Here is a 24,334-nt window from a genome sequence, read left to right on the forward strand (position 1 = left end):
GGTTGATCTTGGGAGAGGCAGGGCATAGATTAAAAACAATTGTCTAATGCACGATTAAATACGCTCATGGGCTTGCACAGTGTAAGAGCTCAAGAAAGACTTAGAAATAAGAGTCCCTCCCTCCCTCCCTCCGCCTTGCAGACAAGGAAAGTGGTTCCAGAAACAGGCTTATTGAAGCCCCAACAAGTTTGTTTCTGAGCCCTCACATGGCTTCTTAGCAGTCTTTGGGCTTTCAAGCTCAGGTGCATACGCATCAGACGCATTTTTAATTCAGCTCACGGGAAATCACTGCGGCTCACATAGCTTCCTCGAAAAGGCAAAAATCACCAGAAGAAAGTCACAAGGTTTAAGAACTTTCTCACCCCCAAAGGGTTAATGGAGGCTGGCAATGCAGCATGATCCCACCCGGGCTTGGACAGGAAAAGAACTCAGGAGCTGTTTTTCTTCTCCGAAAGCCAATCCCAGTGGAGGCACTGGGGTTTTTAAAACCAAATGTCTCTACAGCTTGAAATGAACGACTGCGTGACCTCAGCCGTCACACACACGCGGCCCCTGCTGTTAAATCCTGAGCAGGGCTGGGCTCAGGGCACCCCGTAAATATTCGACGTCTGTGAGGCACATGTGGGAGAAGAGCTGCCATCAGAAGTGGTTTCAGCTGGAAGGCCAGAGGCTCTCTCTCTCTCTCTCTCTCTCTCTCTCTCTCTCTCTCTCTCTCTTTCTCTCTCCGTCTCTCTCTCTCTCCGTCTCTCTCTCTCCCTCTGAAAGTTACCGTCATCTGTTAGCAATTTCCCCGCTCCCATTAAAGCCAGACACTGGATCCATTTGCGTTGCTGCAGACCACCATAAGGGATTCATTTTTATTGCTTGGATGTGAGTCTCTGAACCACATCAATTACAGCCCTTTGTGTTACCGACCAGGTAGTATGAATGAGACGATGACAATCTTACTGCAGAATGGTTCACAGATTGTACTGAGATGGAATTCTCCATTCACTGAGAGCAGAGGAGGGCAAAAAATCTAGATTCTAGGCTACAGAGACAATTCAACTCCCACAAAATGTGAGTGCCTTATCAGTCTCAGCAAAACCTCACTCCTGCAGGTGTGGACAATTGGGACCTGAAACTCAAGTGGAAGGAGTGATTTCCAAAGCTACAGAAACAAACATAACATGACTGTCATTACTAGTAATCATGCATGAAAAATTGAATCATTAACTCTGTGGAGATATTTCTAAAACACACATTGGACCCAGACCGGAGAACTGTTTCCTGCTGCTTCTTCCATGAATTTGTGCTGTGACTCTGGGAACGTCATGCAGATGGAGCCTCAGTTTCCTCTTCTGTCCAATGAAGGGCTGAAGGGTTTAGATGATCTGAATTTCCCTCCATCTCTAGCTCTCTAGGACTCCAGGCACCTTTATAAAGTGGGGAAATAGAATCATCAGGATAAACTCTTGCAGAAATCATCATACTAGGGCAGTGAGGAGAGGTGTGCCATGCTGAGCACTGCACAAAACGTTTCAGACAGAAAGTCCTGTGCCTCCCCGAGCTTTCCGCCTAAGACAAGCATGCATGCAGTAGCAAGAATCCCTAGGCATAGGCACGGGACTGAACCAGGACTCCCGGCCACAAAGGCTGCCATGGGAAGCTATAGCTTTTCCAGCTCTTCAGTGGCACCATTCAGCCCTCAAGGCAGGGTATGAGCAGGGGACCCTAAAAGTGCGTGGAGAGCGACCTTCACCCTTGCAGGGAATGCCTGAGCCTCCCAGATGGGCCTGACCTGGCCTGAAGATACCACCCCTCTTAGAGGGGCCTCACCAGCTGACAGATCCATCATATCCTGGCAAAAAGGGGAGTCTGGAACCAGGACTTCACCCACTGTCTTCTCTCTTGCTCTCTTTTGTTTTCTGCAAGTGATGGATGGATATACTTTGAAGGAAGTTCGGCCTGATAAGTCACTTCCTCCCCCGAAGGCATCTGATTCACCTCTAATTCACCTCCCATGAGGCTGCTCAGGACAGACAATGTGGATTTTTTCCTGAGTTGTAATATACTGTGGCTTCTTCACTCAAGCCCCCACAAGTAGCTTTGCCTGTGCAGGAAACCCAGGCTGGGGCCCTCGGGGCTTCTCATCCTGCTTTTCTGCAACAAATCCACCCATCTCCCGTTTCCCCTCCAGGAGAACAGAAGGGTGACGCTGCCCAGACTCACAAGAGCTCGGGGTCCAGCTGTGGGGTGCAGCCAGGACCCAATGCCATGTCTGATCCCCACACAGGAGACCACCAGCCTGCTTCGCAAAGGAGTTCAAAGGCAGCAAGCACCAGCCAGGCGAGACACTCATCCAGCTGTGAGCATCACGGCCTAAAGCAGGTGAGACACTCATCCAGCTGTGAGCATCACGGCCTAAAGGCAACATGCAGGGGCTGTTTCCCATTTTTAACAGAATCTTAACTGTCCACCAACCACGTCTTCTAGATTTACCCACAAGGCTTAACAGCGTCAGAGGAAAGAAAGGAGATTCTCCCATCCCGTGCTCTTCTTTCTCTCTGCTGGGCGGCTGTGTGTACAGAGCGCAGGCCACCACACACACACACAAACACACACGTGCATACACGCACATACACACGCATACACACATGCACACACATACACACACACATACACACATGCAGAGTGCAGTTCGCAGTGGCCATGCGTGAGCAGCCCCATCCAGGTGGGCAAAGGGAGTGACGACGAGCAGCCTGGGTCCGAGCTATGGTCAAGACAGCCCTGCCCCATCGGTTCCAGCCACCCAGAGCGGCCGCCCCACCCGCCTTCTGCAAAGAGGTGAGCTGCCCCTGCTCACTGTGCTCCAGCTCACACCCGTCATCGTGGGCCATTACTGACTACCTACAGGGTGCGCCCACCGTGGTCTGCGTGTCCCACAGAAATTACCCAGGGCTGGCCCAGAGGCTCCCAGCAGACGGCCAGGCATGTGCTCCCAGGGGCACTGGTCCTAGACGGATGAGGACACATAGGGACTGACACCCCTGAAAACGCCTGGGGCAGCAGGCGAGTCACCAGGAGGAGGACTCAGGAGCCGCAAAGGAAGGGCTCATCCCTGGAAGCTTCTGAGCAGAGGCTGGGCAGTCCCAGCAGGGCAGTGTCAGAGGGGACTGGAGGCTCCAAAGCTCTGCTGATGCTGAGACCCCATGAGGCTGTGTCCCACCAAATGAGCCTGCTGAGCTCACAGGCCTGCATCCCACCAACAGGGCCTGCTGAGACCCCCCGAGGCTGCGTCCCTTCAACTGGGCCTGCTGACAAGTGAGCTAGAAGTGGATTTCCTGGAAATGAAATCCGTGCCATGACCTGAGAAAGGAGAGTGGCTAAGGAGGAGAGGGCAGCAGGGGATGCCCCCCTGGTGGGGGGATGCTCCCCACCCCTGCCTTTAGCACTGAGGGACCCAAGCAGCTGCAGAAGACCAGGGACCAGGCGCCGCTGTCATGGCCCGTGTTGAAATGTGAATGCCGCAGGGTTTCCTTTCCCTGAATTTTCCCCTTTCCTCTTCCCTGTTTACCTTTCTGCCTCAATATCCCTGAGTACAAATCGCAAGGACACCAACAGCGGCTTCAGTGGGTCCTTGTGTGTGCCAGGCACATGTATTATTATCTCATTTAATCCTGAGGGAGGCATGAGGCAGGCCGGGGCAGAAACAGCCTGCACATTTTTCTAGCTTTTGGTTCTAAAACCCCGAGCCCCCAGGAGAAGGGGGAGGGTGGAATGGGCAGAGAGGGCTTGAAGAAGCTTGAGGGGAGAAGGATCTCCCCAACAAGAGATTCATCAGGCCTGATAGGAAGCAGCCAAAGGAGACACAGAAAGAACAACAGAGGGAAAGAGAGAACGAGAGAGAGAAGGAGAGAGAGAGAATGACAGAGAGAAAGAGAATGAGAGAGAGAAGGAGAGAGAAGAATGAGAGAGAGAAAGAGAACGAAAGAGAGAAGAATGACAGAGAGAAAGAGAACGAGAGAGAGAAGGAGAGAGAAGAATGAGAGAGAGAAAGAGAACGAGAGAGAGAAGGAGAGAGAGAGAAGAATGAGAGAGAAAGAGAAGGAGAGAGAGAGAAGAATGAGAGAGAGAGAATGAGAGAGACAGAGCAAGGGAGAGAATGAGAGAGAAAGAGAACAAGAGAGAGAACGAGGGAGAGGAGAGAGAGAATAAGAGTGAGATGAGAGAGCGAGAACACGAGAGAGAAGGAAAGAGAGAAGAACGAGAGAGAAAGAGAACGAGAAAATGAGAGAGACCGAATGAGAGAGAGGAGAGAGAATGAGAGAGAGAGAGAACAAGAGAGAGGAGAGAATGAGAGTGAGATGAGAGAGTGAGAATGCAAGAGAGACGAGAGAGAGAAGAACGAGAGAGAGAAAACAAGAGAGAGGAGAGAGAGAAGAACGAGAGAGAGAGAACAAGAGAGAGGAGAGAGAGAAGAGAGAGGAGAGAGAGAACAAGAGAGAGAGAAAAAGAGAGAGGAGAGAGAGAACAAGAGAAAGAAGGAGAGAGAACAAGAGAGAGACAGGAGAGAGAGAAAGAACAAGACAGAGAGAACAAGAGGAGAAAGAAAGAGAACAAGAGAGAACAAAAGAGAGAATGAGAAGGGAGAGAGGGAATATGCATCCTGGAGAACTGTGCCCATGTTCTCAGCTCCTCTGAGGGACAGAGCTGAACTCTGAAGGGGGCAGATGGACCCCCACCTCCCTCACCTCCTGCCCGGGAAGCTGGAGTGCCATGAGACCAGGCCTCGGAGTCTCAGCTGCCCCCATGCACACAGAGCATAAAGGCCCCACAAGGAAATGAGGGCCCCGAGACCCCCAAGATTACCCCACATCTTTGGGTGGAGAAAGCCGGGGAAGGACTGACTGGAATTTCCCAGGACCCTGCCACCCGGACCTGCACTCAGATGCCAAGTTACTACAGGAAAATAAAGTGTGCTCTATTTCTTTTGCAACTGAGTTTTTGGACCAGCATTTACATATGCGACATTTGTTTTTAAATTCCCAGCTTAACACCTGGTAGTTCCTCAGTGGATGTTTATTGAATGACTGTGTGGGCCAGAGTCAAAAAGAGTGCTACCGGAGAGGCAACAGAAACATATGATTGGCCAGTGGTTCTCAAAGTGTCACCGAGGAACACCTGAAGGGTTCCAGATCCTTTCATAATAATTCTAAGACACTAATTGACTTCTTCATTCTCATTCTCTCACAGTGAAGTTTCCAGAAGCTACATGACATGAGGTTCAACTCTGATTGAATGCGGAAGGAGATAGGACACCCTCAACGTCCTCTATTAAGCCATACGTTAAAAAGACTTGCAAGATGTAAAATAATGCCCTTCTTTTCACTGAATTATTTTGTTTTGAAAAAATGTAATTATTTGCTATAAGAATATTTTACGTTGGTGTGCAACAGGTTTATTAATAGACTGATAGATTAGTAAATACATATTTTTTAAGTTTCTCAGCTGTAATTGTTAATGCAGTGTACATTGACAGATGTGGCCATATAAACAAGAGCTCTTCGGGAGCCTCAATGGTTTTTCAGAGTACAAAGTGAGTCCTGAGACTACCTTGTTTGAGGATCACTGCAATAAACAAAGAGCAGTGCAGGGGCGAGCTGAAGGGGACAGTGGCTTTGTCACTGACTGTTTGACCTTGAGCAGGCTGCTTGACCTTGAGCAGGCTGTTTGACCTCTGGCCTCATCTATCAATAGAAGATGCTGAGCAAATGGGTCCCAAGTCTCCTCCACCTTTAACCACCTGTAACTCTTGGTTCTTTCACAGCAGAGGCAGAGACTGGGAGCTCAAAAGGCCAAAGGGGCCCTCCCCGAAAGCCTGGCTCCCTGGAGCACACCGTGAGAAAGCCACAGCCTGGGTCTGCTGGCGAAAAATAACCGCCCTGAGACCTGGGGTCAGAGCACTTCTCCCAGGGCCCAGAGGAGAGGGGTGATGTCAGCGCCCTGCAGCTGGCGGCATTCCTGGGCACACAGGTCTGTGGGTGATTGCTCAGGAATCCGCCATCCATTTATGCCTCCAGAAATGTCACCTCTAATCCATGCCTGAGCACAGAGTGTTTGCCTGTGTGTGTGTGTGTGTGTGTGTGTGTGTGTGCACCACACTCCATCAAATGCAAGAAGTAATCCAATTTAGGCTCTTATGTCCTTTCAGGGAAGACTCACAGAGAAACAAAGCTCCGAGCCCTGTGTTTCGGAAAGTCACTCCCGTGTTGTGGCCTCAGCAAGCAGAAATTTGAAGGAGCAGGTGGGGGTGTGAGACCCAGCAGTGATGGTGCCCTTCCCACCTCCTGCCCAGAGGCCCTCCTGTCCATCCCTCCCGGAGCCCACGCTCTCCTCCGTGGGGCTATTGGAAACCTACTCTGAAACTGTTATAAATACTCAATAATAAACAAACATGAGTTATTTCTGAAATGTTCCCAGGAATAGCCAACTGCCCAAATAGCCAAGGTTGTTCTTCAAGTCCTGGGAAAAATAGAAATGTGGGTATGGTTTATTTTTCCTTTGCTCAAAGCAGAATCCTTGGTCACATACATCTAATTTTCGTTTTCTGTTTCTATTTTGTATGTTCTCATCGTGTAGTCTAGGGAAAGAGAGAAGAGAGGGGTGGGAGAGAGACTGAGGAAGAATGAGGGGGAGAGAGAGAGAGAATGAGCATGAAGGGAAGACGGGAGGAAGATTCTGTTCTTCAGCTCCTGCTCCCGTGATAACATTTGGAAAAACAACAGTCTAGTCTTCAATATTTCCTTGGCCCTGCTGGAAGTGAACTTTAGAGACCCAAGATGGTAGGTGAACCATAGAGAAATGTTATAAATTTCCAAGTCTCCTCAAAATCACATAATCAGTGGAAATGTAGGTAGCTGGAAAAAAATAAAGGGAGGCCACGATGAAGACCACAGCTCACCCAAGGCATCAGAAAAGGAGTTTCCAGTGAACAAGGAGGGTCTGGAATTAAGACGCTTTGGGGCCAGGCATGGTGAGTCATGCATTTAATCCCAGAGCTTTGGGAGGCCAAGGCAGACAGGTCACTTGAGGCTAGGATTTCAAGACTAGCCTGGGCACCATAGCAAGGCTGCATCCCTACAAAAAAATACGAAACTTAGCCAAGCATGGTGGCATGAGCCTGTAGTCCCAGCTACTCTGGAGGCTGAGGCGGGAGGACCACTGGAGCCCAGAAATTAGAGGCTCCAGTGAGCTATGATCACACCACTGCACTCCAGCCTGAGCGGACCCTATCTCTTAAAAAATACAAAAAAGACCCTTTCACAAGGTCACCTGGACACCAGAAATGCCTCTGTTTCCCACGTGCTGCTATGGAGGAGAACAAGCAATAGACACTCCCAATAAATCCCCACCAGTGAGCTGCACTCAGGGCCGGCCCACTCTGACCGCTTCCTCCCTTGGCTATTAGGACTTAACCAATTTGGCACGTTTAGTGAGTAGCTACTGAGATGCCAGACAGCGCTCAGAGCTGGGTGCATGCGCTGAGGCTGGCAAAGCCATCCTCCCGCTTGGGAAAGACTAGCGAAGCAGAGTTCTGCCCTGGGACTCTAGAGGGGAGCCCCTCGCAGCTGGCATTCCCCTGACCGGGCCCTCACTTGTCAGGACAGGACCCAGGAGTCCTAACACCAGCCAGGCCTTGCACCCCCTGCCCATAACACTGGTCTGGAATCCTCAAAGCAGCCACAGAAGCCCCTGAGCCCCCTTCATTTGTTCCTAATCTGCCCTCTCCAGACCTCATCTTCACCCAATTTGGAGCATGTGGCTGTCTCCCTGACTGCAGTCGGCGGCTGCCACTGTGTGGATTTGATGTTGGCTTTTGGCCTACCTGGTGTCAGCTTTTCCCAGAAGATCACACTGGGCTTCAGTTCCATTTCTCAATGCACTCTGCTAATTCAACCCCGGCCAAATGAGCTTTCAACACCACAGCCGCCCTGGAAGAATGCGGTGCACACATCAGCACTCTGCTTTAAGCTCCAATGTGCTATTCCTGCTGCAGCCTCAACACAGACACGGGGCGGGCAAGTAGCCCATCTGACGAGGGGACCACGGGAAGTCCATCACCCTCCCAGGCTCGTCTGACAAGGGGACCACAGGAAGTCTGTCACCCTCCCAGGCCCATCTGATGAGGGACCCACAGGAAGTCCATCACCCTTCCAGGCCCATCTGACGAGGAGACCACAGGAAGTCCATCACCCTCCTGGGCCCACCTGATGAGGGGCCCACAGGAAGTCCATCACCCTCCCAGGCCTGTCTGACAAGGGGACCACAGGAAGTCTGTTACCCTCCCAGGCCTATCTGATGAGGGACCCACAGGAAGTCTATCACCCTCCCAGGCCCATCTGAAAAGGGGCCCACAGGAAGTCCATCACGCTTCCAGGCCCATCTGACGAGGGGACCACAGGAAGTCCATCACCCTCCTGGGCCCACCTGACGAGGGGCCCACAGTAAGTCCATCACCCTCCCGGGCCCGTCTGACGAGGGGACCACAGGAAGTCCGTCACCCTCCCAGGCCCACCTGACTAGGGGACCACAGGAAGTCCGTCACCCTCCCAGGCCCACCTGACTAGGGGACCACAGGAAGTCCATCACCCTCCTGGGCCCACCTGATGAGGGGCCCACAGGAAGTCCATCACCCTCCCAGGCCTGTCTGACAAGGGGTCCACAGGAAGTCCGTCACCCTCCTGGGCCCACCTGACTAGGGGACCACAGGAAGTCCATCACCCTCCTGGGCCCACCTGATGAGGGGCCCACAGGAAGTCCATCACCCTCCCAGGCCTGTCTGACAAGGGGACCACAGGAAGTCTGTTACCCTCCCAGGCCCATCTGAAAAGGGGCCCACAGGAAGTCTATCACCCTCCCAGGCCCATCTGAAAAGGGGTCCACAGGAAGTCCATCACCCTTCCAGGCCCATCTGATGAGGAGACCACAGGAAGTCTGTCACCCTCCCAGGCCCGTCTGACAAGGGGACCACAGGAAGTCTGTCACCCTCCCAGGCCCACCTGATGAGGGGTCACAGGAAGTCCATCACCCTCCCAGGCCCACCTGACAAGGGGCCCACAGGAAGTCCATCACCCTCCCAGGCCCACTTGATGAGGGGCCCACAGGAAGTCCATTACCCTCCCAGGCACATCTGAAGAAGGGCCCACAGGAAGTCCATCACCTTCCTGAGTCCAGCTGATAAGGGGCCCACAGGAATCCCATCACCTTCCCAGGTGCTCTTAGCATGTAGGCATAGTCCTAACATCTGCAAACATCCTGAGGGGGGAAAAAATTGAAGCTCAAGGAAGAGAAAAACCATTTCATGCCTTACCCAAGGCCTTTCTCCAGAGTTGCTGTCATGAACGACACAATCCTAATCACAGCTAACATGAAAGGCTAAGTCACCAAGACTGTGTGGCGACTGCACACTCATGCCGACAGTGTCACAACAAAATCCATCTCACGCCTGTAATCCCAGCAATTTGGGAGGCCAAGGCAGGAGGACTGCTTGAGGCCAGGAGTTCGTGACCAGCCTAGGCAACTTAGTGAGTCCTCATCTCTATTTTAAAATAAATAAATATTTTTTTAAAAAGCTCCATCTTATCTGTTGGCATGGCCAGCTCTTACACTCCCAAAAGGACTCCGAGGTCCCTGCCTAACTTGATTCCTACTTTTTTCCTCTTGCCCAAGATAGGATGAAAGATAAAGATCTCCCTCCTGAATTAATGGTGTGAGAAACAATTTAAAAACAATGATTTCATGGCTTTCATGACCTATAAGTTGCCTTAGAAGTATTTTAAGAAGCACAGGAGCTTCCCCCAACCTAGCAAACAGCAGACTCTGAGACCACTGGAGGCCTTCCCTGTTGAAGACTGGCGCCTCAGAAGACATGGCTTCTCTTTTCTAAATAACTGGGTCAAGAATTTGGTTAGGTTAAAACAAAACAAGAACCAAAACCAAAAAGGAACAAACCTTCCCAAGTGTCTTAGTCAGTTCAGGCTGCTATAAAAAGAACTGCTGACTGGGTGACCTACAAACAACAGACATGTCTCTCCTCTGAGCTCTGCAGGCTGGCAGTTCTGAGATCCGGGCGCCTGCACCGTCAGGTTCTGCTGCAGGCCGGCTTCCTGGTTGCAGACGAGCAGGCTTCCCCCTGTGCCCGCAAGCGGAGGAGAGAGATCTTCTCTCCCATGTCTCTTTCATGAGGGCACTAATCCCATTCGTTGGGGCTCCACCCTCATGACCTCATCACCTTCCAAAGGTCTGACCTCCTAACACCATCTTCATGCGGGTGAGGATTTCAACATGGGAATCTGGGGGAGACACAAACACTCAGTTCCTAGCACCAGGAAAGCGGGTGTGAATGTGACAGAGTACTGGGGGCCCTGAGAAGTCACGCCTCTTCCATTGGCTTCTGGGCCACCAGGACAGGAGGACTTCCCCCAGCTTTGCGCAGCCTGCATGCTGGGGACAAGTGGTCAGAGCTCTGCACCACATTGTGGGGACCAGCTCTGGAGACAACATTGGTCTCTCTGGCTTTGGGCTGAAGTTGCCTCTGAGCGCATCCCCTTTCTTTTCCTGACATCCTACTGGGAAGCTGCCTGTGGGACCCACACACAGGTAACCCTGCTTGGGTTTTAGATCCCTCCAAAGAGGTGGGACAAACACCACTGAGCAAAAGAGCCAGAAACAAAAGGGCACACACTGTCCGCTGCCAGTGTATGAAGTCCAAGAACAGGCAGAGCCAGCCTTGCTGCTGGGAGCTGGACAGGCGGCCGCCCGGGGCAGGGGCGGGGAGAGGGTCTGGGGTGCCGGCAGGGCACAGCTTCAGAGTGGGCTCCGCTTATAAAACTTCAACTGGCTGAACACTCACAGCGTGCGCACTTTTCTGTAAGCACAGTCAAGGAAAAGTTAGAGAGAGAGGAGACACCAGCATAGCCAACCACTTGGAGACGCCAAGACTGGTTTGTCTTCTGCAGGAGGTGGTTCCCTTCCCATCCTCTCATAAGCAATAATGATGTTTCCTTTCTCCAGTCAGAAGGAGCCTGTCCTTAGACTTCAGAAGGAGGAGGGAATCCTCCCTTCTCACTCCTCCAACTTCAGTCCCAGAAGGAGGCTGTGCAGCACAGTCCTCAGACTCCGGGAGGCCATGCAGACGCATGATGCAGGTTCAATGTCATTAGCGAAGGCAGGATCCCAGGCGGGCAGCCATCCTTGGTGCTGCGTGGAAAACAGCAATTGCAGCCCACACGCACTCCCTGCTCGGGCCTCCCCACCCGTCTTGGGGTTAGACCAGGCTCCACCAGTCTCATCTTCAAGGATCTCCACAAGCTTCATTGTAGGATATTTTTCTAGAAAGGCCTGAAAGGTGAGGTGGAAACCGAGGCACAAGGGATCAGCCAGATGTGGTGGTGTATGCCTGTAGTCCCAGTTACTTGGGAGGCTGAGGTGGCAGGATTGCTTGAGCCAGGGAGGTCAAAGCTACAGAGAGCTGAGATCGCACCACTGCACTCCAGCTTGGGCAACAGAGGTGGAGGGCAGAGGTGTGATCATAGCTCCCTGCATTGACGAAAGAAAGAAAAAGAAAGAAAGAAAGAAAGAAAGAAAGAAAGAGAGAGGGAGGGAGGGAGGGAGGGAGGGAGGGAGGAAGGAAGGAAGGGAAAGAAAGGAAGGAAGGAAGGAAGGAAGGGAAGGAAGGAAAGAAAGAAAAAGAAAGAAAGAAAGAAAGAAGGAAGGAAGGAAGGAAAGAGAAAGAAAGAAAGAAAAGAAAGAAAGAAAGAAGGAAAGAAAGGAAAGAAAAGAAAGAAAGGAAGGAAGGAAGGAAGGGAAGGAAGGAAAGAAAGAAAGAAAGAAAGAAGGAAGGAAGGAAGGAAAGAGAAAGAAAGAAAGAAAGAAAGAAGAGAGGGAGGGAGGGAGGGAGGGAGGAAGGAAGGAAGGAAGGAAAGAAAGTAAGTTCGGGCCCAGCAAAAGGAGTAGGTTTGAGAAATAGTTGGTGGGAGGAAGGGGCTTTCCTGAAAGAGCCACCTTTTCTTTGAAAAAGGAGAAACGGTAGCTCTGGAAGGACCTTCTCTGGAGTCAGACTTGAGTCCAAATGCACTCTTGAGGACACATCGAGTGTAGGAAAACGAAAGAGGGGGTGCAGGCTTGGGGCCTGCTCTGCACGGCATCCCGGGTGGGTGGGATCCCACCAGTGTGGGATCCAAGGCATATTCCTGCAGCAGTTGATTTCCAGAACTTGGATGAAAACACCACGTTAATTCCCAGAGCAAGCACCAGCCAGACTGAGTTTCACTCCTCATGAGGCCTAATAAGTCTAAACATGTATAACTTCACCTAAAATTAAATCCAGCTTCAAAACAAGCCCACGCAGTTACATAAGGCAGTGAAATGGGAAGACTGGGTTCCTGCTTTCAAAACAAAACCAAAATCATGATCAAGGAGCCAGCGTGGACTTCGTGGGGCTGACCCTCGAAAGACCCTCTTCGTTCTCTTACTTCCCGTTCTATGGACGTAATTTCCCCAGTGTAAACCCTGACAACCAAAATGCCTCCGAAAGACCTCGCCGGCGTGTTAACATCCTCATGGAGCTCCTTCTCCTCTCTCACATGTGTTCACATTTTCTTGCTTTTTTTATTTGGTTGGTTTGTGTGTGTTTATTTGTTTGTTTGTTTGTTTTGACAGGGTCTCGCTCTGTTGCTCAGGCTGCAGTGCAGTGGCGCTATCATACCTCACTGCAGCCTCAACCTCCCGGATTCAAGCGATCCTCCTGCCTCAACCTCGAGAGTAGCTGGGACCACAGGTGTACCCCACCACGCCCCACTAATTATTTTCACATTTTCTGAAAGCATTAAGTGACTTGAAGAAGACTCCCCACCGATACAAATTCACTCCAAACCAGATACTTGTGAGTTAGGCCTTAGAATCCTAAAATCTGGGGAGACCCTGGGGGCCTTTCTGACTCCAGACCACCCCAACTGGTAAGAACCCTGTTGAGATGTGAAAACCAAGAACCAAGAAGTGATGAGGTTGCCTGACCTGTTTTTCTTTTGTTTTTTTAGGACTTAAAATAGTTAACAGTGTAGGTTATTTGAGCCATAACTTCCTCAAAACATTAAGTTTCTCCATTTACATGATGTATTGGCAATAACAGGCCCAGGACTGGAGATGAGGAGATAATAGGTTCAAGAATTCAAGTCAAATTCCAACCCTTTCTAGTGCTTAGTTTTGTGGGTAAATCCTGTCCCTTCCCTGGGTCTCCCTGTCTCTCTCTATATAAACTCAAAGGAGGGGACTGGGTCTCACTAAGGTCCTTCTGGTTCTGCAAGTGTCTCATTTATCCTTCCTGGGTTGGTCCAATTCCAGCTTCAGGTGACCCTCAGCAACATGTCTTCTGGCATTGAAAAGCCAGGCTCCTGGAACCTCCCTACCACCACTGACTCAGTGGGTATCACTGCTGTGAACTTGAGGTCCACCAAACAACATGCCTCCGAGGGACCACTGAGTGCCCCACCCCACGGTCACACAACGTGCATGGGAGCCTCCCAAAATACAGCCACTCCCGCCGCCCACCATCTCACCCAGTGCCACAGGGCCCGGGCAGCAGTGAACAGAGGATGTTGTTGCTACTGGAACTGCAGCACCTTTTCTTCCCCGGATGGATTCTATGCGTTTTCCAACACAGGAAGGGGTGTTGGGCTGGACATGGAGTAAAGCGAGGTGCCGCCTGCCATTTCCTGCCCCGAGGAAGCAGAGAAGGAGAGGCCACGTGTCCCAGCCACTGGGCAGGCAGGGTCTTTCCTGACTCCCGGCCAGAAAGAAACCAAAATCCCCGGGACTTTTCGGTCCTGAGGAAAGTCAATTTTGTCCTCAGGGGTGAGGCTTGTATCTAGAAGCTTCTTACGTGGTTTCCTGTGAACGCATCTCTGCTTCTTCCGTGAGGAAACTGAGGCACGCAGGTGTCCACCTACTCTGTGGCCGTATCAATCAGGGGCTGATGCATACACAATAGGGGACTTTCAGAAAGGCAGCAGGCACCCAGGGAGGCAGAGCTATGCACCAGAAGGAAACCCGCTCCATCCTGAAGGGCAGGCACAGGATGCCATCAACCGGAGGACCCCAGGGGCAGTACAGGCCCCACACCTGTACCCCCTCCTTCGTTTTCCATACATTTGATGTGTCCTCAAAAGCATGTTTGGACTCAAGTCTGACTCCAGAGGGGGTCCTTCCAGAGCCACCATTTCTCCTTTTTCAAAGGAAAGGTGGCTCTTTCAGGAAAGCTCCTTCCCCACCCCAACTATTTCTCAAACCTACTTCCTTTTCTGGGCCAGAACTTCATTTATCTATTTATTTTATTTATTATTTATTTATTTGTTTGTTTGTTTGTTTATTTATTTTGTGGCGACAGAATCAATGCAGAGAGCCATGATCGCACAAATTGAGAGTTGTGTTGCCCAAGCTGGAGTGCAGTGGTGCCATCTTGGCTCTCTGTAGCCTCGACCTCCTTGGTTCAAGTGATCCTGCCACCTCAGCCCCCGAGTAGCTGGGACTATAGGCATGCACCATCACACCCGGCTAATTTTTTATTTTTTGTAAAATCATGGTCTCACAATGTTGCTCAGGCTGGTCTCGAACTCCTGGGCTCAAGCAATCCATCCACGTTGGCCTCCCAAAATGCTAGAATTACAGACATGAGCCTGCACCCAGCCCTGGGCCAGCACTTTCATGCCCAGTTAACAGCCTGTGGGGCTGGGCAGGAGCTGGGGTGTGTGCATCCCACACATACAAAGTCTCCACCTACCCCTCGGCCAGGCCATCCATTAACGCTGCTCCCCTGTGATGTGGTTTCTCCATCTTACGTTGTGGTGACACGGGGCTCCCCCGCCAACCCACAGTCACTCAGCAGTGGCCTGTGGGGTAGGTGCCGACACCCCCAAGGGTCCAGGAGGGCACCCCGGGCACCTGCAGTGACGTCTCTTATTGTAGATGTGGTTTCGAGGATGGACGAAAAACCTAAATGAATCCTTTCAGAGGGAAACTTGGGGCTTTGCTCTACGTTTAGGGGAAAGTTCACTCTCAGACCCTGGCCAGCCGTGAGGGCAGATGTCTCCCTCCTCCTGCATGTGAACAAGGACGCACGTGATCCAGGAGGTGCTGGCAGCCACTTTATCACCATAAGGGAAGCAGGCTGAGAATTAACCTGACCCACAGGGAGCATCACAGATAACTCGACCTGCAGCCTCATAGGATCAAGAGCTTTGGAGAAAATCAACCCAGATGCCTGACCTTCCTTGGTGTGTTTTAGCTGTGGGAGCTGACAAAGCCCCTGTTAACAGTAGTTGGATGTGGATGTTCTGTAGCCGGACTGTGAAGCACTCTAATAAAATCATCTTTAGAAACTTTGAGTCTTTTCATGGCTTTATGATGATGCAGGAAGTAAAGATAGTGTGCTTTCTATAAAAGCCACCCCTCCCTTCCAACCAGATTGCCACACCAAGTCCTCCCACACACACATTCCCGGGCCACCGGACAGGAGCCCCCAAAAGGCCCATCAGAACAACCCAGCGTGTCCCCACAACATCCTGAGACCTTCCGTGCTCGTTACAGATTCTCAGGCAGAAGGAGCAACGTCGTGAAGGAGATACTCCAGGAAGATTGCCTGGCAGCCTTCACTATGCAGAAGCCATCGCGAATCAGAGCCATCGGCCAGGAGGCAGGAACAGTGAGTGATCGGCTGAGGAACGCCCCACGGAGGTCAAGGAAGGGGAAGCCATCCCAGAGTCACTGCAAGGAGGAAGGGCTGGCAGCATTAGGACAAAGGGGACATGTCAGTCACGGGCACAGAAGAGGGTGAAACCGAAAGGCCACGCATGCTGGGAAGATGAATTGGCAGCTGGGTTCAATGAGCCACCATGCCCGCAAGGTTGAAATTCAGAAAGATCTATTTTGGTCTTAGATCACTTGCAGTTTTGTTAGGTTTGTTTTGCTTGATAGGGTGGGCAGGGAGCAGAAGGTTGCATTCGAGTCGTAAGTGGGAAGATTTCTGGGAACGAGAGCCTGAGAAATTCCTTCTCTGCTCAAGGCAGCAGGGGGAGAGGAGACAGGATTCCCATGCTTCACTCTCAAAGCCCGGCCAGCCGTGAGGGCAGATGTCACCAGTGCCTGCTGCTGGCAATACCACTTGGCTCCTTAAATGGTAAATTCTGCTAAGAAGGTCTCCCTTTTCCAGGAGATATTTTAAAATAAATGCAGTGGACATTTCCCTTCAAAATGAGATGCATTCTGTCAAGCAGCTGACATTTATTAGGAAACTGGAGACAAAACAGATCACAATCAAATGACACCATTTGACAGAGGAGGAAACTGAGCCCCAGGAAGTCCAGTGGCGGAGCTGGACCTCGACTCAGCTCTCCTGGGTCCCCCACAAGGGCCAAGGTGACCAGCTCCCCCTGCCATCCCAGCACCATTATCACATATACCACCCATCCCATCACTCTGGATAGGGCCTGATCTGGACAACGAACTACTTGTCCATTCTGACTCTAACACACCACCTCCAGGACTTAAGAAACTAGGAAAGCAAAGAATGGAAAACCAGCAAGTCCTCTTCTTTGGGGACTTTGTTCTATGTCTGGGGGATGTGGAGCCATCTCCCTCCTAGATATGAACAAGGATACATGTGACCTGGAAGGTGCTGGCAGCCACTTTATCACCATGAGGGAAGCAGTTTGAGGACTCACCTGACCCACAGGGAGAATCACAGATAACTCCACCTGCATCTTCCTAAGAGTGAGAATTTTGGAGAAAGTCAATTCAAACACTTGCCTTCCCTCAGGAGTCAGTTCTGAGAGCTGCCAAGGAGAGGGCAGGATCAGGGTGAAAAACGACTCGGGTCTCAGACCCAGAACGCTCTACTGGCTGCCTCCAGGACTCAGTGGGAGGCTAGGAAGGTTTCCCCATCTTCCAAGGGTGTGGAGTGTGCTGTGGGTCACTCAGAACCTCCCTCTTCTCTTCTGTGGTCAGCGGATCTTGTCCAGCCCCTCTCCACTGCTGGCTCACTCAGCGCCCTCCCCCACCCAGAAACTGCTGGGCTCACCTACTGAGCTATGTGATCCCTAAGGAGCTGTCAGAGCTGTACAAGTCTCACAATTCCTTACTCACTAAGCACTGGCAAGCGAAAGCTCCAGGGCATGGCTGTCAGCACTCTGCACCTTCCTGGAACTGTCGGGGGAGCATACGGTCAGCAGCACCATGCACATCCTTATTGTGCAGCTCAGGAATCCAAAGCCAAGAACAAGACGGTGAAGACAGCCCAAGAAGGCTTTTCTGTGCAGTTAATGTCTGACATTTATGATGTACCCACTCACCGGGGACACTGAGTCACATCTGAGCCTCATTTTTTCTTCTGGGAAGACATGCACACTGCCTGACTCATATCATTCACCTTTGGACAGGCAAAGGAGGGAAGGCAGAAAAGCAGGTGCTTCTTTCTAAAAAAAAAAAAAAGAAAAAAAAGGAAAGAAAGAAAGGATAGAAAGAGAGAAAGAAGGAGGGAAGGAAGGAAAGGGAAGGGAAGAAGGGAGAAGGAAAGCAAAAGAATGAAAGAAGGAAGGAAGGAGAGAGAGAGAGAAAGAAAAAAAGAAAGAAAAAGAAAACAAAAGAAAGGAAGGAGAAAGAAAAAGAAAGAAAGAAAGAAAGAAAGAGAAAGAAAGAAAGAAAGAAAGAAGGAAAGAAAGAAAGAAAGAAAGAGAAAGCAAGCAAGCAAGCACAGCCCAGGAAGAGAAGACCAGTGAGTCCTCTCTAAACGGTGAATCAGAATCAGTGGCATAGCCAGGGACAAAGTCCAACTTGCCTCTGCCCAGATCTCCATCTGCTGCCATCTCCGGAGGCCACACGGCCTGCCCCTCCCCTGCCGGCTCCTCATTCTCTGAAGACAGGTGGTATGAGTGGCTACTCACCACTCTGACAGCCTCTCAGCAGCAGACTGTACCCTGGGTTTGCAGGTAGAGCCTGAGTTACACCTCCTAAATTCGTTACACATCACAACACTGTCACCACACTCTCTTTTGACCTAAAGAAACCCTGCACTGGGTGACCTCCAAGAAGCCATCTGCCTCTGATGCTTCTAGGTTAGGCAGCAGGGCTGGGAGAACGGGAATATAAACCCCTTCTTTCTACTGGGGCCTTTTGGTTTCAGTCCTTGGAAATATTATTTGTAAAGGAACTCAAAATGCACTCGCTTTGGAGAAATGCTCAGGTTCAGGAGACCCCCCAATGGGGCATGGAGAGAAGCCGAGGTCCTGGGGCAGGCACCACCTGCCTTGCTTCTTTCTGTACCCCAGCACCCAGCCCAGGCCTGGTGCACAGCAGGGAGGGCTGGCTGGATGCTTCCTAAGTGAGTGGTTATTCTGTAAGTGGATACAACCAAAGTGCCGGCCAAACAGATTCACTGGAGCCTCTAGATGTTTAGGCTTGGTTCACGGTCTCGCAAGCATCCATAGACTGCAATATTTGTAGACTTACTTTTTTTTTTTTCTTTTTTTGAAAGGGAGCCTCTCTCTGTCAAGAGGCTGGAATGCAGTGGTGCGATCTTGGCTCACTGCAACCTCCGCCTCCCAGGTTCAAGCAATTCTCCTGCCTCAGCCTCCCAAGTAGCTGGGATTACAGGTGTGCACCACCAGGTCCAGCTAATTTTTGTATTTTTAGTAGAGACGGGGTTTCACCATGTTGGCCAGGATGGTCTCGATCTCTTGACCTCGTGATCCGCCCACCTCAGCCTCCCAAAGTACTGGGATCACAGGCGTGAGCCACCACACTTGGCCTCTAGTGCAGGGACTACCAGGTGACCAGAGTTTTTATTCTTGGTCACTTTAGCACAAAAATAGAGAAAAGTGGCCTCAGTGAATCTTATCTGTACCTCATTTCATCCTTGCAGACATCCCCAGGCTCTGCAGGACCAGTGAGTGAGAGGAACCACGCACGTACCTGGCAACAGCAGTTTGGGGTTGCTGTGCCCTTCTGTAATGGCTGCACGTGGTACATTTGATTCTATGAGTGCGTGTCTGATGTGAGTTTCAGGAAGGCGACAGCTGTGCCATGAAGAATGGATGACTCACCTCTCCACGCCAGTCTCACCAGCGTGCAGGCCTGTGTGGTGCCGTCCAGAGCTCAGGGCTCAGCATGAATGAGGAAAGCACGTACCTGAAGTCGGCTCCCCATGCCAGCCCTTCCCCACCCCAGCCTCTACGGACTTCCAACCACTGCGAAGAGAAACCTGTTGTCTCTGGCTAATTCCCTCTCTCGACGTTCTTAAGCAAACCTCCAGGAAAGGCTGTGGAAGGGGACCTGTGAGGTTTGCAGATGGCATCGAAAGGCTGAGAGACAAGTGTCCTCCAACCTCACCAGCTGGATTGCCTGTGGCCTTCCCATCTCTGCTTCCCCACCCTGCAGGCTCCCTGCAGGCAACCGTTCTGTCCCCTTCCCTCCTCCCCCACTATGTTTTCCTGCCCCTTATTCATCATTCACTGGACATTTTGAGCACCTATCTTGCCTAGATTTCAAGGCACTGAGGATGCAAAAGGAGAGTCAGGCATTGTCCCTGCCCTCAAGGTGAAAGCTGGGGCTCAGCTGGGAGAAAAGAACCTGCCTTCAAGTGACATCAAAAGTTGCAGGGGTGACCAGGCATGGTGGTTCATGCCTATAAATCCCAGCACCTTGGGAGGCCAAGGCGGGAGGATCACTTGAGCCCAAGAATTCAAGACCAGCCTGGACAACATGGCAAAACCTCATCTTTACAAAAAAATACAAAACAAAAACAGACCAAAAAACAAGCCAGGCATGGTGGCACACACCTGTAGTCTCAGCTACCTGGGAGGCTCAGGTGGGAGGATCACCTGAGCCCAGGAGATCAAGGCTGCAGTGAGCCAAGATCACACCACTGCACTCCAGCCTAGGCTACAGAGTGAGACCCTATCTCAAAAAAAAAAAAAAAGAAAAGAAAAGAAAGCTGCAGGGGAGGGGTCAGGGAAGCTGTGTAGAAGCTGAGTCCCTGTCCACTTCTTTTGCCTGTGAGCAGTCTGAAGACTTGGCCGATTGAGGGAAGTCTTTACTGCTTTGGGTCTTACTTGGAAACCTGAAGGCTTAGCTGGGTATGAGGCTGCAGCAGTCCCGGTTCTGCTATCTTAAAAGTATGTCTGTGGGCCAGGCATGGTGGCTCACACCTGTAATCCCAGCACTTTGGGAGGCCGATGTGGGCAGATCACCTGAGGTCAGAAGTTTGAGACCAGCCTGGACAACATGGTGAAATCCCATCTCTACTAAAAATACAAAAATTAGCCCAGCATGGTGGTATGTGCCTGTAGTCCCAGCTACTTGGGAGGCTGAGGCAGGAGAATCACTTGAACCCGGGAGGCAGAGGTTGCAGTGAGCCGAGATCGTGCCACGGCACTCCAGCCTGGACAGAGCAAGACTTTGTCTCCAAAAAAAATAAAAATAAATTAAAAAAAAAAATGGCTCCGTTTCACGACCTGGGCCTACCCCACCCTCCACCGGGAAAAGTTCTTCAGCACTAGGCCCCATGGGAGACGGACTCCGAAGTCCCCTCCAGTTCTCTGCTATACTCACCTTCTCCTCCCTGCAAGCAAACAGAAGGAAAGACGCACGTTCCCAAGGGCGGGCAGAGGTCTCCAGTCCCCTCCGCGACCACAGGGTTTCCTCCTCCGCAGCCCTACTCCAGTGAACCCCAGGCTCTGTGTCATATCAAAGGCTGGGGCTGAGAGAAGTGCTACCCCCTGCTCCCCAGTCTAAGCGCCTGGATGGAGGACTGGGGGCCAGAGGGGGATGCAGGTCCCAGGTCCCATCTGTGCTAGGGCACAAGGCACTCCTTCCCCTAGGCAGGAAGCATTTGATCCCCTAAGCAGGTCTTTCTTCCAGAAGCCTTGCTTATCACAGGCAAATTCATCCACCCTGAAGCTGCACGTCATAGTGGGGGCAGGGAGGAGATTTATATGGCCTTCTAGCCATATATAGATTTATATGGCTTGGGACCACTCTGTGGAAGGTTTTTCAGGAAATCGAGGTCTGCCAGGAACCAGGAACCTGGTTGTGTTTAGCTGTGCACATTGGCCTTGACGGTCATGGAACAGTCCAGAAATGCACCACCCTGATCCACCCTAGGGCCAGTATTTTGGTTAGGTGTGTTTTGCACCATCTCATCAGTAACCCTGTGGTTTCCAAATGCCTCCTCCCTGCCCTATTCCACTAGGGCCCTCTGCCTGGGGCCAGAATAAACACTGGGAATTGGAACAGAGGAGGACTGTTCCAAGGGAGAGGCCACTGCATCTTTTTCTCCACAGAGCCACCAGCTGCATTCTAGCTGCTCACCCCAGCTGAGCTAAGGGTAACCTCCAGCTCCTGGCTGCTAAGATTCCTCCAGTTTCCTTAGATTGTCAGTCTGGGACATGCCAATGTGTTTCATCTATCTCAAACCACAGAGCGCCATAATGAACAGAGGCATGGAGAAACTAGTGTCCTTCCCCCACCATCCCAAATGTGGGTGTCTCCGCCCACCAGCCTGGGAAACAAGGGAAAATGATTAACAGACACTCTAATTAGGCATGGTTAATCCTGTGGTTAGGATTAGGGCATGGTTGAGCCTGTGGGGATCAAGGATGGGCTTTTGTTTCCTTGGGTAAGAATGTTGCTTTCACTGTGCTGGATAAAGTGCTGGAATTTCACAGATCTCACATTTCATAACCAAAGCTGGGATTCATTCCATGCTTTCCTGTAGTAACCAAACTCAAGCCATAGAATCTTAACTAAGTTAACAGATACATCCCATCCTTACCAAGATTTGGAAGGGACCCTAATTAGCAATTCATTGTCATTCTTCTTGGTTGTGGTGTTTTAGCCATTTCTTCTTTTCCTTTTTTTTTTTTTTTTTTGATGGAGTCTTGCTCTGTCGCCCAGGCTGGAGTGCAGTGGTACAATCTCAGCTCACTGCAACCTCTGCCTCCCGCTTCAAGCAATTCTCCTGCCTCAGCCTCCTGGGTAGCTGGGTTTACAGGCGCACACCACCACACCCAGCTAATTTTTGTATTTTTAGTAGAGACAGGGTTTCACCATGTTGGTCAGGCGGGTCTCAAACTCCTGACCTCAGGCAATCCGTCCACCTCGGCCTCCCAAACTGCTGGGATTACAGGCATGAGCCACCGTGCCTGGCCCTTCCTTCCTTCCTTCCTTCCTTCTTTCCTTCCTTCCTTCCTTTCATTGTTAGCCCAAATGTCCATTTTGTTTTCCAAAGTATTCAGATAGAGTAAGTTACTAAACAATTTGGTCACTTTTTCTGTTTGTCATTCAATGACCACAGTCAGCAGGTTAAAGCCAGCCTCTAACTTAAACACAGAGGCTACTTCAATAGGCCTGTTTTTCTCAGAAACATGAACATCTTCACTAAAAATCCGTAGTTAGGTTCCTGTACACGTCATGTTGTATTGACGCAGGAGGACATCTAAGCCTAGCCCAAAGCTTTAGGAAGAAGCAGCTCCCAGGGAGGATGCTGAAAAGTGTCCAGGGAAAGCACAGCATGACCACAGCAGGCACCCACAGACCCAGCATCAGAGCGCAGCTCAGTGATGGTAATTTATTCCACGGTGACTGCAAGCCAGTCCTGTGCCGAGCAAGTTTATATTTTATTTCATTCTCCCAACAGCCTCTGAAATATGTTTATCTCCATATCCAAACCCATGCATTCAGAGGCTGTGACTTTTGCAAGGCCACACTGAGAGTCCAGCCCCATCCAGCCTGGCCTCTCTGGTGTCCAGGCTTGGACTCTTAACCACTGGGGTCCTGGGTTTGGCATCTGACTCCCGGGCTGAGGGACTGCTGATAAGCTTCTTTTCTTCCAGGGTTTCGGCCTCCTTGTTTCGCAGTGTGTATCATTGTCAGCCATTCACCCAGGGAACGTCCATGGCCGGTGCCTGGCACCGCACTTAGGTAGCCAATGGGCCATGCTCTGAGCAGACTCCGGGTTGTTAGGGAGATTAAGTGAGCTGATGTCTAGGGGTCACTCAGCACAGTGCCTGCCCATAGCTGGCACCCTGGATGGGAGCTAGCACGGCAGCTCCACAAAGCCTTCCAGGACCCCTAGACTCTGTTCTTCTGCACCAGCTCCAGGACCTCATTTAGCCCCTATCATAAGCACAACTCTGTCCCTTGCTTGCTAAGGCCCAGCTCTGACACACCTTGTATCAATGGTCAGTGTCTGGCAAAGGGCTTGTGGCATAGAAGAGGCTCCAACACGTGGGTGGTTGGCTCCCTGAATACCGCCAACCGACCCCCCGAGTGCCGCCGACGCCCCGAGTGCCGCCCACCTCCCGAGTGCCGCCCACCCCCCCGAGTGCCGTCCACCCCCCGAGTGCCGTCCACCCCCCGAATGCCGTCCACCCCCCCGAGTGCCGTCCACCCCCCCAGTGCCATCCACCCCCCGAGAGCCGTGCACCCCCCCGAGTGCCGTCCACCCCCCCGAGTGCCGTCCACCCCCCCGAGTGCCGTCCACCCCCCGAGTGCCATCCACCCCCCCGAGTGCCGCCCACTCGGGAATCAGTGAGTTTCCTTGGAGCTAGGACTGGGCAGAGACCCCTGGCCCTTGGTCCATAGGGAAGCCGGGGGGATCTGGGGCGTGAGTAATGAGATCATGTCTGCAGAGGCCCCCAGCCTCTTGGAAGAAGATTCTGCTGTAATTTCTTGGAAAAAGCCAACTCCTTCCAGCCCTTTCTGCTCACACCATCTCAGTTTTCCTGTCTGGCTGCAGCCACCAATAGCAGCCACGGGATCTCGCCAAATTTCCATTTCCTTGCTCTCTGGTCTTCTCATGCTGGCGCAGTCCTCCCCTCCCGACCACGACAGCCAAGTGTAAATTGTGTGGTCCTGGCAATCATTCAATCCTGCAGATAGCTGTGTTAAGGGTGTCTGGGGACCTGGGGAAGGAGTGTGTTTTGTGTTTTGTTTTTATGCATTTCCTCACTCTGTCTGGATATGGGGATCTGGGGACGGAGAGAGAAGGTAGGCTTTCTTTGCAGGGGATGCTTACCTACTGGGGAGCACAGCGATTTGGGCTTTGGGGGCCTCCGTCGGCCCTCAGTGATGTGTGGTTTCCCTCATTGGCCTTCACTGGGGTTCCCCTCAGTGTACTAAGGTGGACATGGGTGAAAAAGCCCTGTGGCCCCCAAACAAATCGACCCCAGATGCCGTGGGAAAGGGTTCCAGTCCCGCCTCTTGTGTTGATTTTCTTGGTGATGGATGACAAATCCCTTTTCAT

General features: G+C 51.5%; 1 protein-coding gene across 1 annotated transcript in view; it reads right to left on the reverse strand.

Annotated features, from left to right (window-relative positions):
- Positions 1 to 821: 821 nt before the first annotated feature.
- The window catches only part of ASB13 (ankyrin repeat and SOCS box containing 13), a 70,691-nt gene continuing 47,178 nt past the window's right edge, over positions 822 to 24,334 (reverse strand). Inside the window, exon 7 of the transcript XR_010141470.1 lies at positions 822 to 1,415. The gene's annotated coding sequence lies outside the window, so the exon portion shown is untranslated. The remainder of the gene's footprint in view (positions 1,416 to 24,334) is intronic.

This window comes from Pongo abelii, chromosome 8 (assembly GCF_028885655.2).
Source record: "Pongo abelii isolate AG06213 chromosome 8, NHGRI_mPonAbe1-v2.0_pri, whole genome shotgun sequence".
NCBI classification, from domain to species: domain Eukaryota; kingdom Metazoa; phylum Chordata; class Mammalia; order Primates; family Hominidae; genus Pongo; species Pongo abelii.